The following is a 5,791-nucleotide window of genomic DNA, read 5'->3' on the forward strand; positions in this document are numbered from 1 at the left end:
TTCAGGAACCAGCATCTTGCACAAATTACAATATATACCCTCTTTAAGAAAAAGGCATTTAATGGATTTTTAGAATATAAAATTTAATGAAATTTTGCTTTACACATAATAGTTCCTAAATAGCCTTAATATTTTTCCTAAGATTGTTGAGTTCCTGGGGTACAGTGTATTATTTTAAATATCTTAAACTTTTATTTTAATATCTTTTTAAAAAAATAAAAGCTGCATGCATTAACCACAAGTCCAAGCAGACTTAAGAACACAGTAATTTCAGTAATTTCGGGAAGCTTTTGCTAGTTCTGAAATTCAAGTTTAAATGGTGGCAGAATTCGAATATCTGATTCAGTTCTGATGAAAATGTTATTCGTCTGGGAGTGTGCAAACCCATCTAGATTTGATTTATTTAAACCTATGTTAACTGCAATTCCACACTGTTAAAATAGGGTTGTGTCCACAACATCTGCTATACTGAAATTGTACTGTCAGCCAAGTTTTAGTCCCAGTATTTCACTAAGATTTGGATGATCAAGGCTGTAGTATCCCTAGCTCCCAAGTATGTTTATTTTTCTTCAGCATTCATGTTTACTTCTAAGATAATATGAATTTAATAATATTGAATGACCCAGAGCTCCTCAGTTTGAGTGCTCAAGTATGCCTTAACTGCCCTAACAATCCTCACCAGAGGCCTCTGTTCACACCCCCTGTCCATGGGCCTGGAAGCTCCATTTAAGCACAAGCCTGGCTCCTAGTCTCACCCTGTAGCAGTGCTTGTCTCCAGCTCTGTTGTAGTTGTGCCTAGTCGTAGATGCTGCAGAGCTAGACCCTGACCTGCAGACTGACTTCTGAGCTTGAGATAGGACCTGCCTAATTCACTATGGATGTACTTGGTAATTCCTGCTTATGTCTGATCCTGCTTACCGCAATTAGAACTGATTCTGACCTTGACTTGGGAACTTGTGTTCCTGGCCTGACCCTGAGCACACTTCTTCAACGTGGATTTGTCTGAAGATTTGGGCTTCTGGCCAGAAAACACCATCTCTGGGTTTGTCTGCTTGCCTTACTTGGGTACTGTAGGACAGGGCCCTGTCTGGTGAGGCTCTTTCCATATAGGACACATTTTTGCTTCCCATCCCTTAGGGAGTAGTGAGACCTTGTAGTGCCCTGGCACTGATTTTCTGGAGTTATTATAAAATGACCTACCTGTTAGACCACAGTACTTCTTAATTCATACAACCTACTTTCCTTTGTAAATCTTGAGCTTTGTAGTATTCTAGTCTTAGCATTTTTAATTCAGCAGGTACTACAGAAAAGCAACAATATTGCCTTTTTTTTTTTTTTTTTACACAGATTTACATTTCCAGATTTGGCATGTTTGTAATTATTCAGATGTGTTTCCATTCCATTTTGCTGTTTGCTGTCTTTATGCAGCTGCATTTGGATTCTTACCAATTTGCCATCTCAGATTGTGAATAGCCCAGTTCCATTTGTGCAGGCAATGATTATGCTTTTTTTTTTAATTAAAAAAAAGTGAAAAATAACCAAACCTGCAAGCTTATTCTTGCAACTCACATAAGGGTAAACAGAAGAGAAAGAAAAATATATGGCTGAAAAATAGTCACAGAGCTAAATAAGAAAACAGTTACATCAGGGAAGGCTCCTGGTATACATCCTTCTTACGTGAAATATTGTGTGGAGAAAGGAAACAGTCAAAAGTATAATAACCTCCAATTCCTCCTGTAAGTAAGGAATTCCTAATCTTTCATCTGTGACTTATGTGGCACCAGAAGGGGTGCAGAACAAATTCTTACTGGCATCAGACATCAAAATGGAAGAGTCATGGGAATTGATTATGAAACTGGCAGTATCCTTCCCTTAAAGTTTTCAAAGTTATTCCTAGCTACTCAGGAAAAATGAATTCTGACAATTTTTGACAACGTGAAGAAACAGAGGTGCATTTTACTATATTGCATCTGCAGTGTAGACAGCTGGCATGCATTCATCTCTCTTTAATCATGCACTGAGGTCAGCAGTTCCTCACATCTGTGACTTAACAGCAAGGAGCTCTTCCTGCTACATTTTCATGAAGAATATTGACTTGCTGAAGCTTAACACTACTCTGTCTTCTGTTTCCTCTAGCTGACCATCCTTGGACTAAATATTGTGTAGTTATCTCCCTGGACCTAAACACAGAAAATGCCCAAGCTGTCTTGTGTTCCAGAACACCTTCCACATATACAGTAAAGGCAAGGGCCGTGCTTTGGACATTATTCAGGGTAAAAAGGAAAGAAGGAAGGGCCATTAATGCAGATGTACTTTCTAGTCTACAAAGCATGATTGCATGCAAAGTTGTAGGGGCCAGATGGTGGTAGATCACTATACAGAGTAATGATGGCTTCATTCTTTGCATCAATCTGATCAAACACTGCATGCCTCAGTGAAATAGGGAGCCCTAAAAATGATGTGCTTTAATAATTCTAATAGCTTTCTATGAGTACTTGCTCTACCTCCGAGTTAATGCATAGTAGTGACAATTACAGAGAGCTTTCTGTTGCAATGGATTTGAATATGTAAAACGATATGTTCTTGAAAGAAACAGGAATTTTCTAAAGATGCAAAAAAATATTCAAGGATTGATTTCTTGCCAGAGTCTGAATCAAGGTGATGTATGTTTTAGTGAAGGAAAAGCATTTGTTTTTCTTGTTGAATTTTTGCTGCCAAAACTATAAATGGAGAAAAGTTCAGTAGAACTAAAATAACATAAAATGAGAATTACATGGGACTGTCAAAAAGTCTTTCATTGAAGTCTTAGATTCTGCTTGATTTCAGGGACTCAGCCTTGTTCAGCTGGGAGCTCAGGGGTTTATGGAAGATCTAGAACTCTGAAGCTCCATATCCAAACATGGATAGAAAAATAAAAATATCAAGACGTATAAATAACAATCAAATCTTCTGAAAACAGCAAAAGAAACTTACCATACAGTTTGGCATATCTTAAACTTGAGTCACTAGGAGAATGCTTTAAAATCTCATATGCTCGTGAAATTGGGGTTCTATTAATATTTTGCATTTATTTTTCTCAAAAAGAAGAACCACAAAATTTTGGCAGTTGTTGAAACTGGATGTTTAACTCAAAAGGTTAGAGATTTTTAATCCTTTTGTTTTATTTCTAGTGCAGCTAATTTGCCTTTTTGCAAGTATCCTAGCAACCATCCCCCCCCCCCCCCCCCCCCCCCCCTTCTGCAGTATGGTAAAGGTTAGGTGAGGATTCTAGAGAGATTGGCCTAAAATATAAAACAAACTGACAGAAGAACATTTCTTAAAGGCACAACTTGCTTTAATAATATTCTGACAATTCTAACACATTTTAAGGGAGGGGACAAGAAGCAGAGAAACACTCCTGAAATAAGTTCTAACAGTTTGTAACACTATGAAATATTAGACTGAATAAGGGTTTAAGCTTCACAAAGGGTTACCTCAGAACTAGGAAACATTCCCTACAAAGATGCAGGGACAAGTCCTTTAATATAGTTATTTGGTGATATGAAAACTTGAAGCAAAAAAAAGTTGAAACGTATGGAAAACCAGAGTTGGTTCTGCTGTGGCAAAATATTTGCAGCCAAAATTGGGTACTATCAAAGTCATAATTGTTTTTGCAGGTCTGGTAAGATTTATATCAGTAACACAACATTTAGATGTCATTAACAAATACCATTTTCTCATCAAGCCTCACTTCTGCCGATGTAGGCCCCAGGAGCTGTCAGACTGTTAGACTTCACTAGTGTTCATTGCAGTCTGAAGTAAAACATACCAGATGTACTCAAGTCACCTATTTCAACTAAATGCTTGCTTCTGACCTCCTAGGATGTTCTAATACAAATAGCATTTCCTAACTAGGAGGCTATATTTAGCCATTTATGAAATTTTAACTACTTAAGTCAAAATCTGGTAGGTTTGGGTATGTCCACATGGGATTAAGGCTGAATTAGCCTAGCACAACTGCTGAAAGCTGTAATCATGTTTGTTATACAATCACTGGGCTTTTGCTTTGGTTTTCTGGTTGGGTTTTTTTGTTTGTTTGTTTTGGGCTTTGGATGGGTTTTGTGTGTTTTTTAATTTAGAGATCTTGTTGAGCTACAAGACATGTGCTCAACATGGATGCATGTCCAAGATGAGCTTTTGCCAGTATTTATGCATTTTGCTTGTTTGTTTTAAAAATGTTTTAATCATATATTCTAAGCCTCGTTTTACTCCTATATCTCCATAAGTAAATAGCTACTTTGAAGTAATTACAAGGATGGTAATTTTCCAAATACAGCAGGGGTGAAATTAAAATTCAGGGTTTTTCTAACATTATGAAATAAAATTACATTATTTCATGGTTAATATACTTATTTTAAAAGGCTTTAATTTTAAAACTGAACATTTCTGCATGCTTTTACAGTTTGCATAACAACATAAAACTTGTACAAACCCCCGAGTCTTTAAAGTTACTCATAGTAAAAGCATTTATTGACCAGTGCTTTACAGAAAACTTACAGCTTCCTAAACCTACGTGCTCTCAAACATAGGTTCTACCTCATCAGTTTAACTCCAATCAGCTGGACTACACTGAATCTTTTTTTGGGGAAAAAAAAAATGTCAATTATGGAAATTAGCCACCAGAGGGAGCCTTCATTGCTGAGCTGGTACAGAAGCAAAAAACCCCCTGCTTTGCTATCAGATAGACTGATTTGTGTTAAACATGCTTTCCACGCTAACTGTACAGCTAGGCTACAAACTGACAACTTCAGCAGCAGCCAGTTTTTTTGTTTCTTTGTAAAAAGTTCAATAGCTATTCCTTTTCTATTCCTAATTTAGACTTTTACCTTTCTTGGCTGGTAAATCAAATAACAACATCAGGAACGGGCCACACTCCACTGTTCCCCCACAGATCAGTCGCCCACCACCCCATGCAGTAAGCCCAATGCTTCCTGCATGCACTGGACTTGCTGCTTGTCTGCAACAGGGCTGCTCACACTCTGTTCCTTAACCAACAGCTCCCAAGTGGCATGGAAAAACCAGCTGGGAACAAGTACCACTGCCGGAAAGGATTTGGGAAACCTTCTGCCCCTCACGTGTTTTTTCGAAGCATCATTTGGATAAAGGGGAAGAGTGCACTGCAGGAATGCCTTGATACGGCCAGGGCACAGGCTATACAGTTTATATTTAATAAAGACTACAGCAAAAGAGTTTGCACTCAGAAGCCTTTTTAGACATAATTTTTCCATGATCCACTGTTTGTTTATCATACAGGAAGGTTGCTCAAAACTGCTATGCTGCCAGCTTGTCAAATTCCAAGAATACAGAAGAAAACCTCAACCATTAGAGACTGCCAGAGTTTGTACATCATGGCTTCAGGAGAATTAAAACAAAAACGACGAACACTTCATCCTCTTTCCCCCCGTTCCTTAAATTAAATGGTGTAATTGTAATCAAAGTCCTGTAATGGAGCACCAGCAGGGACCATTGATGGGAGCACATGGCCAACTCCTTATTAACACACAACACACGTCCTTAAAAGCCAAAGCGTTGAGAAGATGAAAACTGAAGTTTTTCTCTGCTGTCCCTCCTTTTCCATCCTCAGACCACCATGGGAAAAAGACTCCACTCAGCCACGCCCAGAGGGGAGTGGGTTTGCAGAAAGCCAGCCACCAAGAAAACAAGGACTGAAGGAACCAACAGAACCACCAGAAAGGAAATGTTCTGCTTCCCAAGCCTACTATGAGGAAATTACCTCTGGATTTGGCACTGG

Source organism: Strix aluco, chromosome 11 (genome assembly GCF_031877795.1).
Source record: "Strix aluco isolate bStrAlu1 chromosome 11, bStrAlu1.hap1, whole genome shotgun sequence".
NCBI classification, from domain to species: domain Eukaryota; kingdom Metazoa; phylum Chordata; class Aves; order Strigiformes; family Strigidae; genus Strix; species Strix aluco.